Here is a 12871-nt window from a genome sequence, read left to right on the forward strand (position 1 = left end):
ATATATATGCCTATGCCTGCACCACTGCCACCATCACTCCAGGGCCAGGAAGGCCTACTTGGCCAGGAAGTCCAAATCCATGGACTGGATATCCTCACCCTACCCTGCCAGTGCATTGCCATGGCTCCAGCACAAGGAAGGTAGCCGTGTGGGCACCACTGAACCACCCCCCGAGACCTCCTGATTGTGCCTGTCTTTGGACCCACTCTGCAGAGGCAGAGATGGTCATAAAGGGTATTTTTCTGAGCTCCCAACTTTGAACATCTTTAAAGAAAGGGCGGGGAAAGCTGTACTAGAACTGTGTGGAGTTCAACCCTGCAGGAGGTGGGGGAACTCATTCCGGGCCTTAAGGCCCAAGGTCAGTCTGAATTTCAGGGGTCTACCATCAGCTAGCTGAGATCAGGGGACTTGGGTCTGTACATGGCTGTGCACGTTGTATATTACGACAGCAGAGATATAGTCTGAAAGAGTCCCTTCAAATTATTTTTTCTTTTCCTCATTCCACTCTGCAAATTTTCTTTTTTCTGTTCTCTTTCTCCAACTCAGTCTCTTGCTCCACCATATTATTCCTCAACTCCCTTTGTGTTTCTGCCCTAACTCAGATTTCTTCTTTTATCATTTTTTTCTTTTTCCTTTATGTTCTTTTCTATGTCATTCTACCTCACTCTAGCATCAATAGTTTCAAGGGAAAGCGAACCCCTATTACTGTTAAGGGGACATATTATTGTCCTTGTACTTCTACTCTGTCTATCCCTTTTGAATTTAACAGTTCCTAAAGATTGTGTGGTCATTCTATGTCCTCTGGCTTCACTTGAAACCTTCCCCAAATCTTTTACTTATCTACTCCTCTTATCCTAACTCTGTCTAAGCCCCAATCCTAAATGGCAAATATGCTACATTGAAAAGTTTATTCACTGCAAACATATTTTGGACTGGTTCTTGATTTTAATTTAATTCAAATGGTTTAAAGGTGATAGACTAATGACTACCACACATGGTCAATTTACAAGTTATGCTTGATCATATTGTGTTGCTCACTGTATGAATTGGGAAAAAGGATTGTGATTGATTTAAAGACCTGTTTTCTCTGATATTATGAAAGTGAGAATGTCTGATTCATTAGAGTCACAAGAGCTAAAGCACAATTATATCAGGAAGATTTAAATAATAACCCAAAAATTAAACCAAGCACAACTCAACAACAAAAATAAAAATGAGAAAAAACTTAACAGACAAAGACAGACTTCCAGTTCACCAATGGCAAACAGTAGGGAAAATGAGGATGAAAAGGCTGATAGAGAATCACCAGGACACCCTGAACTCAAAGCACAGGAAGTAACAAAACAGAGGAATCAGGCTCTAGAAAAATTCAAAAGAGAAATAATTTCCAAAATAACCATGAAGATGCTGAGCAAAATGAAAGTTATGATTCGAGACTCTAGAAGAGAAACTGAAAAAAAAATAGATGATCTCAGGACCATGATAGAAGCCATGAAGACCCAGCATAAGAAAGAAATGGAAATAATAAATGCCCAACATAGGAAAGAAATGGAATCCATGAAACAGATTCAAACAGATGTCCAAGAGATTAAACACTCCATTGAAAGTGTACATAACAGAATAAAAGAATGCAAAAATAGAATCTCAGATATAGAATATAAGATTGCAGTCAGTGACCATGAAAAGACAGGTCTCTTAAAAACAATAGGGATCATGAGAAATCAATCCAACAACTCCTAGATGATGCAAAGAATAATAACATAAGACTGATAGGAATCCATGAAGTAGCAGGAGAAAATGTAAATGACTTTAAACTGTTCACAGAAGTAATGACAGAAAACTTCCCAAACAGAGGAGAAGAACTTGACATACAGATAAGTGAGGGATATAGGACTCCAACTAGCCATGATTAAAAAAAAAATCTACACCTAGACATATAATAATTAAGATACCAGAAACCCTACAGAAGAACAAAATACTACAAGCAGGAAGAGAAAAGAAACAAATCACATGCAAAGGAAAGCCCATACAGAATCACAGCAGACTTTTCAACACAAACCTTTAGGTCAAGGAGAGCCTGGAGTGAGGTATTCCAAGTACTAAAAGAAAACAACATCCAACCTAGACTGATGTATCCTGCAAAACTCTCTTTCAAAATGGATGGGGAAATAAGATAATTCCATGACAAAGAACACCTGAGAAACTTCATGAAAACCAAACTAGCACTACAAGGAATTCTAAACAACATCCTAGAAAAAGACAATGAAGGTGACAACACCATGAGGCCCAACAGAACAAATCAAATAGGCAAGGCAAGAAACTAAAAGGAGAAGGCAAAAAATTAAAAAGAATCGACAAAAGGACAATAATATGACAATAATAAATCAGTACATATCAGTTATAACCATCAATGTCAATGGCCTCAATTCACCAATCAAGAGAAATAGACTGGCAGAATGGATTAAGAAGTAAAATCCAACATTATGTTGTATACATGAAGCACACATAGTGCAAAAAGAAGCACATAGCCTGGAAGTAAAAGGATTGAAAAGAATTTTCCATGCACCAGGAGCCCAGAAAAAGGCAGGGCTAGCAGTCTTACTCACAAAGTAAATTTCAAACCAAAACTGATTAAAAGAGACAAAGAATGCCACTACATCCTTGTAAATGGAACAATTCAAGAGGAAGCGATGACAATCATAAACATATATGCACCAAATATTAATGCCCCCAACTATATAAAAGAAATATTAAGATGCATGAAAAACCAAATAAGCACCAATACAATTGTAGTGGGGGATCTAAATACCCCACATTCACAAATAGATCATCTAGGCAAAATATCAACAACAAAATACTAGAACTGAACCAAACTTTTGAATGCATGGACTTAATAGACATCTATAGAGTGTTTGACCCCACGAAATCAGAATATACATTCTTTCAGATGCACATGGGTCATTCTCCAAAATAGACCACATACTAGCTCACAGAACAGGTTTGAATGAATGCAAAAGAATCAAAATTATTCCCTGTATATTATCAGATCATACTGCAATCAAGCTGGAGATCAATAACATAAGAAACTGTAATAACTTCGCAAACACATGGAAATTGAACAACACTCTCCTGAACAATCAATGGATCACAGAGGAAATTGAATAAGAAATTAGACAGTTTTTACAAATAAATGAAAATGCCAATACAACATACAGGAATCTATGGGACACAATGAAAACAGTTCTATGGGGAAAATTCATAGCACTGAATGCCCACACTAGGAGAAGAGAGCAAGCTCAAATAAACAACCAAATGATGAACCTTAGACTCCTAGAAACACAAAAGAAAGAAAAACCCAAAGCTCAAACAAGAGGAAATTATAAAGATTAGAGCAGAAATCAATGCAATGTAAACTAAGAAAATGATACAAAAAATAAATGAATCGAAGAGTTGGTTTTTTTAAAGAATAAATAAAATTGATAAACCCTTAGCTAACCTTATCAAAAAAAGGAAAGAAAAGGCTCAGATCCATGCAGCCAGGAATGAAAAAGGCAAAGTCACAACAGACCAAACACAAATCCAGAAGATTGTTAATACCTACTATGAGAACCTGTACTCAAATAAAATGGAAAACACAGAAGAAATGGACAGATTTCTAGATACTTAAGAATTACCAATGTTGAACAAAGATGATAAAAACATTTGAAACACCCCAATTACACTCAGTGAAATTGAAAATGTAATGAAAAACTTACCAACAAAGAAAAGCCCTGGTCCTGATGGATTCACTGCTGAATTTTACAAGACATTTAAGGAAGAACTACTGTCATTACTCCTCAAACTCTTCAATGAAATTGAAAGGGAAGCAATACTTCCAAATTCATTCCTGGAAGCAAGTATCACTTTGATTCCCAAACCAGGGAAAGATGCAACTAAAAAAGAGAACTACAGGCCAATCTCCTTAATGAATATAGATGCAAAAATCCTTAATAAGATACTAGCAAACAGCCTACAGAGGACCATGAAGAAGATCATACATCCTGACCAAGTTAGATTTATTCCAGGGATGCAAGGATGGTTCAACATACGTAAGTCAATAAATATAATACACTATATTAACAAAGTCATGTACAAAAACCATATAATCCTCTCAATAGATGCAGAAAAAGCATTTGAAAAAATACAACACCCATTCATAAAAACCCTGCAAAAAATTGGAATAGATGGTCTATATCTCAACTTAATAAAGGCTACCTATGAAAAACCAACAGCCAACATCATATTAAATGGCCAAATACCAAAAACCTTCACGTTAAAATCAGGAACAAGACAAGGATGCCCACTATCACCACTCCTCTTCAATATGATTCTGGAAACATTAGCCACAGCAATTATACAAGAGAAAAAAATTAAAGCAATAAAGATAGGAAAGGAAGAAGTTAAAATTATTTGCTGATAAGATACTCTACATTGAAGACCCCAAAAATTCCACCAAAAGACATCTAGACTTCATTGACACTTTTAGCAGAGTAGCTGGATACAAGGTCAACACCCAAAAATCAATAGCCTTCTTGTGCTCAAGTAACAGACTCACTGAGAGAGGAATTAGGAAAACAATTCCTTTCACAATAACATCCAAAAAAATTGAAGCATATAGGAATCAACATAACAAAAGAAGCAAAAGACCTCTACACTGAAAACTATAGCACTCTGAAAAAAGAGATCAAAGAGGATATAAGAAAATGGAAAGATATCCCCTGCTCCTTTGTAGGAAGAATCAACATAGTGAATATGGCCATACTACCAAAACTGCTATACAGATTCAATGCAATGCCAATTGAAATTCCAACACTATACTTCACAGAACTAGAAAGAAGCATCCAAAAATTCATTTGGAACCATAAGAGACCTAGAATAACAAAAGCCATCCTAGGCTACAGAGACATGGCAGTGGGTATAGCAATTCCCAATTTGAAACTATAGTATAAAGCCACTGTGATAAAAATAGCATGGACTGGCAAAGAAACAGACCTGAGGATCAGTGGAACAGATTGGAAGACACAAAAACAACTCTAGATGCACTCAGCTACGTCATCTTTGAAAAAGGAGCTGACCATCCTCACTGGAGGAAAGATAGCCTCTTTAATAAATGGTGTTGGAAAAACTGGATCTCAACCTGCCAACGATTAAACTAGACCCATATCTTTCACCACACACTAAATTAAAATTCAAGTGGATTAAAGATACAAATATTAAAACAGAAACGCTAAACTTTCTGGAAGATAAATTAGGCAGAATTCTTGAAGACATTGGCATAGGAAAAGACTACGAACAAATCCTCAGCAGCAAGGGGGACTAGCAAAAAGAATCAACAAGTGAAATCTCATCTTATTAAGAAGCTTCTGCACTGCAAAAGAAACCATCAACAGTACTAAGGGACAAACCTACAATGTGGGGAAAAAAATTTTACCAGCTGCTCCTCAGACAAAGGACTATTATCTGGAATATATAAAGAATTCTAAACAACCAGCACCCCACCCTCCCCCCAATGTAAGGACCCGATTCAAAAATGGGCATCTGAAATGAACAGACATTTCTCAGAAAAATAAGTAAAAGCAGCAAGTAAGTATATGAAAAAATGTTCCACATCACTGGTCATTTGAGAGATGCAGATGATAACAACACTGAGATTTCATCTCACCCCACAAAGAATAGCTGCTATCAAGAAAGCACTCAATAACAAACATTGGCGGGGTTGTGGGGAGAAGGGAACTCTTCTCCATTGTTGGTGGGAGTGCAGACTGGTGCAACCATTATGGAAATCAATATGGAGAAACCTCAAAGAGCTGGGACTAGAGGTTCCATTTGACCCAGCCAGCCCTCTGCTGAGTATCTTTCCAAAAGAATTAAAAGAATCATATCACAGAGATATGTGCACACCTATGCTTATAGCAGCACAGTTTGTAATAGCTAAAACTTCGAAACAGCCCATTTGCCCATCAGTTGGAGACTGGATAAAGAAGATGCGGTTTTTCCATAAAATGGAATACTACTCAGCTATAAATAATGAGAAATTAGATTCATTCATAGGAAAATGGATACATATTGAGGATATACTCCTAAGTGAAATAAAAAAGTCAAACATGTGTAAATACCGAATAGTTTCTCTGGTGTGAAAAGCTATAACAGTACATAAGATCCTAATGAGATAACTGACCATGTGAAATAGGAAGAAAAGGTCTAAAGGTGTAGGGAAAGTGCGAAGGGTAGGGGAAAGGTAATAAGGGAAAGAAAAAAATAGGAGAAAATGAAAAAATGGAAAGAAAATGTTTGTAAATGGGGAGGGAAGGAGGGGGTGAAGGGAGTGCAGGGACAAGGAGAAAAAATGAGAACCAAGACCTGTCATGTAAAGGTACAAGATCCCAGTAATGAATGTAACTGTACTGTCTACCTAGAATGTACCAATGAACTCTATGTGGAATATATATATGTATGTATATTTTTTCCCACATGATCATACTTGGTTTCTTTCAATGACATTTCTTCTTTTTGGTACTGGGAATGAAACTCAGGACCTTGTGCTCATGAGGCAGGAAGCAGAAACACTGAGCTAAATCCTGGCCCAAAGATATTTCTTATTAGCAAGATTTAAAGCCAGGTAAATGTGGCTATGGGTCGCCTTCTGTAAAATCAGTTCCACCTTTTTTGGGACCGTATTTCTGACCAAGGAAATAGCCCCATTAGATTCCTTGGCTGCTGGAATTGTTCCTCCTCCTGGAGCAGATGAGACAGTCCAGGAGATACTAGGACAAACTGCTAGCAGTCCACCCTGGGAAGTGAGACCCTCATCACTGATGCCTGGGATTCTCAGGGAGAGGTGGTCAGCACCATGGACAGCACTCTTCCCCGGAGCGGAGCTTTCCTCTTATCTCCTTTTCTTGGAGTGCGTCTTCTCTAACCAGCTGCGAACTCCTGTTAAGTGAGAAGCATTGTCTAGTTTCTCTGTACAACTTACATGACCCATAGATGGCTCTCTAAGATGTTTCTTCTAGTTCTCTTGGGTCCTTTGAGCTCCAGAAAATTCTCGATGAATATCAATACAGGCATTAAAAAGTACAAGTAATAATTCATTTGAATGAATACCATTGTAATACATAGTTGAAGTTATTTCTACATCTTGAATACAGTGTATATTTTAATACTAATAGTGCAGTGTGATATGGTGATCACTAGTCATTTAATGATCTATGTGCTAAACTAAAACGTCAATCTATTCGATTGTAAAATAAATATAACATAGAATCAGTAATATAAGAATGAATGAAGAATAGGAGCTAATTCCTTTTCATCCCATATCTTCAGTTTTGCACCCACTCTCTGCTGGTTAGAAGATCCTATTCTGCTCAGTGGCACTGTGCCTGCCTCGCAAGTGTAAGGTCCTGAGTTCAATCCCTGGTACCTGAAAAAAACAGGAGGGTCCCATTCTGTTTCACCTTCCCAATGACAGATTCCTGTGTTGTGACCAGTGGTATTCTTTGTATTCTATCTCCCACCAGTGAGGCCCCACCCACCCAGTGACTCGCAACATTCCAGGTCTTGCTGGGGAAAGACTCCCTGAGGGGGGAACAGGACCAGAGCACGGAAGTAACTACCTGTCTTCAGGTCTCTGAAGTCAGTGTGTGACCACAGACAGTGGCAGCACAAAAGTGAAAGAGCAGGTAGAAATAAGAGGTTTCAAAAACAGAATTCATAGAGTTTGTTGAGTAGTTACATCTGTGATGTTTGGGATGAGTCTAGTTTCTAGATTGCATATTACAACTGGATGGGGAAAGTAAACTTTCACTGAACTAGAAATCATGACAAGGAAGAGGTGATTTTTTTCTCAGAGGCTTTGAACTCTGTAAAACAAAGCTGTAAACTTGCTAGATAGATCATTTATTACAATGACAAGTCCTAAATTCTCCCCGAAAGGCAACTGAAGACAAATGTGAGACTTGTCAGGAGGCAAGTGACAGTTACCATCACAGAAGAACTTGAAAGTGAGCAGTGAAGAGGTTTTGGCCCAGAACCTCTCCGAAAACTGCACACTTAAGAACAGGTGGATGAATAGGAGCCTGAGAAGGAGGTTGAGAAGGAGCAGAAATGGAGAGACAGATGATTTCTGGAGAAATGGGAGACAGGCCAGGAGCACCTGGTGAGCACAATGACCAAAGGAGGCTGAGTTCCAGGTTAAGACAATTGGCATCAAACACAACAAAGAGTGTGTGACTGGAGACAAATCAAACATGACAAAGACACTTTATCACCAGCAAAACATTTCCTATTTTTGCTATTCTCACTCCCCTTGTCTGGAACAAACTTTTAATGCATTGGTTTTTTTAAATATATCAAACTTTTACTTTACATACACGGGAGCAGATTGATAAATTATAAACTCCTTATGTCAAGTATTGAGCATCTTTCTTTGAAATGATTTAAATGTCATGCAGCAATTTGTTATCTTAAACATTTTATGAGATTTTCCAAGATTTTTGAGAGGGAAATCACCTAAAACAAATTGTTACACAAATAACTGTGTCAAGCATTTTAATCACATAGAAATATGTAGGACTGTCATCTACCTGAGTCAAAGATTCCATTGTGCAGTGATTATTTTTTATTACCTGGGACTGACCTCAGGGCCTTTGCATTGAAATAGAGCACCAACACTTTTTACATTGAGACTGGGTCCCCTGAGTCACTAGGTCGCCCAAGCCAGGCTTGAACTTTAGGAAAGAAATTCTTTTGTCTCAGTCTCCCAAAGGGCTGAGATTACAACTATTTACCAGCACATATGGTTTGTGTAGTGATTTTTTTAATGACTATGCAGCAATTATTTTCCCTCTTGACAAAGACTGAATAAAATAAATTTGCATAACAAATAAAGTGGGCTAACATGGTTTGAAAGCAACTCTCTAAAGTTTAAAGCTTTTCAATATCCTTTGTGTATTCTCTCTTCCTCTGTTATGGTTAATCAGAAAAGGAAAAAATAAAATTTCTCGTTTTATGTAGTGTTGATTCTAAGAATATTTTCAGTTCGTTATTGGGAATTTCTGAAGTGGAACACAGTGTGGCTTGTCAGTAGGGAGACTAGAGTTATTGATGGTCTGGTGCTTTTACTGAGATACAGGCTAGAAATCCCGCGAGAATACCGCAACTTCACACAGGAACATGTTGCTCTGCAAGGCTGAGCAGTTCCTTCCTCTGCGCAGGCCCTAACCAAACACTTGACACAAACAGCCTTGTGTTTCTTTCAAAACAAGTTCTTAAAGTCTTTGAAATAAAAAAGAAATTTCTAACAGGCAAATCTACCCAATCATGGTATTCGAAAATGCAATTTGATCTTTCTCGATTTAATTTTATAACTGAATCATGAAAAAAACATGTTACAGACATTCTATGTATTAATACATTTTGATTATTTTCTCTTAACCTTTGGAATCCTCAAACTAAACAAGACTGAGTTCACTGTTCACTATGAAGTCACTGAATGATAAAATAAAGATGGGGGGAAAGTCAATCATCCAAGGGAGAGGACAGAGTAAGATAAGGAAAATCAAGGCACTAAGGAATCACAACTTTGAATTTAAACAAGCAAGGGGCCATCTGTCTAAGGCTCTCTCCATTAGAGCGCCACTACAAACCAAATCCTAATTCAGAGACTGTGTGTTCCATAACAGAAAGCTAGACCTAAGCCAATCAGAAGCAGCCAATTTTTTGCCAATCACAGGCAACCACATGATACAGACCAGGAGATTCAGACTCTGCCCGATGAAGGAACTACCAGTCGAAGCAGTCTAGTCGTTTCTGAATTTTACTTTCACTTTTGAATATAAACACTGTCTATAAACATTGCCAGGAGGAGTTCTCAAAAACTCTTTAAGTTCATTATCATGAATCATTTTTTGCTCAAACACTCTGAATTTAAGAGCTAGTAACACAAATCAGGGATTTTCTAAAAAAAACCCTCCTCTGTGTGTGTGTGTGTGTGTGTGTGTGTGTGTGTGTGTGTGTGTAGTAGTAGTAGTAGTAGTAGGATAAGTGGAGGGGATTCATCTGAGCAGTTTGGTCTGAATTAAATGAAGTGAAAGCCACTGAGAAGGAAATATATCTACAAAATTTTTATCTAGTAGATATTCAACTCTGATCTTAGGGGAACAAGTGGCAGTTTTGAAGAAAATTTCTATGGAATGATGAATAATGCTATTAATTTCCAAAATGCTGAATAAATGCTATAATTCCAAATTTAGATATGCTCGTGGCAGTGTAGTAAATAACATTATAGTTTTTCTAAAGACCTTAATCCTTAGCATTTAATAAAACTATTTGAAACATTTTCTCTATGTTCTGTTAACTATATCAGGAGAGAAAAGTATGAATATTAACGTGACCAGGAGTGTTAATATAAAACCTGCTATCCAACAAATTCATATGGATCTAGTCTAAAATGTTATAGTTTGGGGCACAAGTTTGATATGTTATATTTTTAGAATATATGTAAAACAGATTCCATTATTTCTTAAAATATTTTCCATTCTAGGTTATTGGTCTATGAATAATTTCTGTACAAAATATTTTGTCTCATGCCTTTAATATTTTATCATTATCCTGTCTTAGCCTGGGGATTTAGCTCAGTGGTTCCGCCACCTGCATTGCAAGCACAAGGACCTGAGTTCGATCCATGGTACCATTATTCTATCTTATAGGCAGCATGGATTTTGGGATACTATTATTTTAGCTGTTAGGTGATTCTCATAAAAACAAACAGTAAGAAGGTATTTTCCAACTTTCACTATACAGAAAATTCAAGTTTATCAAGAACTATCAATACCTGTACTTTCATACACAACAACATGCATCACTGCAGTTCACACAGGTGAAATCATCCCATCCGGTAAATCCAGAAATCACACGAACAAATAGGAAGGGAAAACCTTAGGCTGGGGTAATTCCTAGAGATCGCTCAAACTGAGCCACATTTTTTCGTTGTTCTGCTTTCAGTATTCTGACTGATTAAACAACACACAGCCAGGGTCAGATATGACTACCTCTAAGGTGACAGCACACGTACAATGGTACCTTGGTTTACAAACGCTTTGGTGTGCAATTTGGTTCTCAAACCGAAGAGTTTGGCAGAATTTTGTTTGTTTGCCAGCTCTGTGTTGGGATGAACAGGACCTCAGCCCATCTCTCCCACATGAACATGAAAGTGGATCCTTTCTAGAATCATAGAACAAATTTAGTTTGTGAACCAAGGTACCCCTGTATTCCTTCTATTCATGGGTCCTTTATGGAAGAAAATACATAATCTGTAATTATACTTATATTCATATAAGTACAACTGTATTCACGAGTTTCAATTTAAATGTGTCAGTTCCAACAATTCTTCTGTTTCTCTAGTGGGATTTTTCTCATTTTCTAATCAGGTTATGCCTCATCTTATTTTGGCTTTTTAAATCCATATCCTTCTTTTTCTATCTTTTCTTGATTAACAAGCAAAGTTCAAACTTCAGTGCGAGAAACAGAAGTCATCAGAAACAACCCCCCAACACCACACACCGAAGACATTCTTTCATTCATCTTGCTGCATGACAGAGCATCTCCTTACTATGAAACTTCAGTCTTTCCCTCGCAGGTTGACACCCCAAACCTACTCTCTTCTCCATCTTCACAAGGTGTCACACATATCCATCACCCCCTGCCATATGACAGGTGGGCTGTGTGTGTGAGAATGATCACAGTGTGTTGTGTGCATGCACAAACCTGCCTATAATAACACTTGTGTACCTGTATAACAGTTTTAAAAAGACGAGGGACATTGCCTTACTTTCTCTCTCATATTATTATCATATTCTCCTCCCATAGGGCCCCACATTCCACTTTAGAGTGAATCTTCTAGAACCATTTCCCCAACCCAATTGACCCAGCTTCTCTGACTCACAGCTCTGCCCGGTACCTTGTGGCTTCACCCCTCCAGGCCACTGAATTGAGAATTAGCTCTTAATTTATCAATATCCCCTGTCTTCCCAAATCCAACATGATCTTTTTCTTACATAATATCAAAATACCTCCACAAAACAGAAATCCCATACAAGCTCCAATACACCATAAACAATAAATAGTGCTGGTGTCAGTGGAACACTGAGACCTCACATTTCTTCATACAATACTACGAGGTAATTCCATCAATACGATCACATCCAGTTTTTAGGGAAAATGACTATGAGACTACAATTGTATGCACCGCTAAGTAATGATTTATATGCAAAGGCAAAGGAATGCTCTTCTCTTGGCATACTTAGAAAATATGACCTGCATGTTTATTTCTACAAAAAAATTCAAAGATATAGCTCTCTTTATTAAAGTCTGACTCCTCTGTAAGAAATTAAGTAAAATCAAATCGCAGTTATACAGACATACAAGAAGCTGTCAAAACCTTCTAAGAATGGAGTTGTCAGAGTCAGTGTTAATCAACATAGAATTAAAGTCAGCTACTAAATATATTTATTGAATGTGACATTGTGCACAGTACAAAAATATTAGTAATCGAATAATAACACATTCTAAATTCTGTTACTTTTTTTACAAGTCATATATAAGAAAGCAGGAGAGCCATTTAGAAACACACTCATATTCAAATTTGATTTCCACATAGCATTTGTGTGAAATTAAAGTTACATTTCTCAATAGTTGGTGCTCAATTAAGCCTTTTCTTTTTTTTTTTCCTCCCCCCCATTCTAGGAGTTGAACCCAAGGTCTTCACACTGAGCTATGTCCCCGGGTATGTTCTTTTTCTTTTTTTTTTTTTTTTTTTTTTTTTTTTTTTTTTTTT

Source organism: Fukomys damarensis, unplaced genomic scaffold (assembly GCF_012274545.1).
Source record: "Fukomys damarensis isolate Sample0158 unplaced genomic scaffold, DMR_v1.0_HiC HiC_scaffold_38, whole genome shotgun sequence".
In the NCBI taxonomy this organism is placed as follows: domain Eukaryota; kingdom Metazoa; phylum Chordata; class Mammalia; order Rodentia; family Bathyergidae; genus Fukomys; species Fukomys damarensis.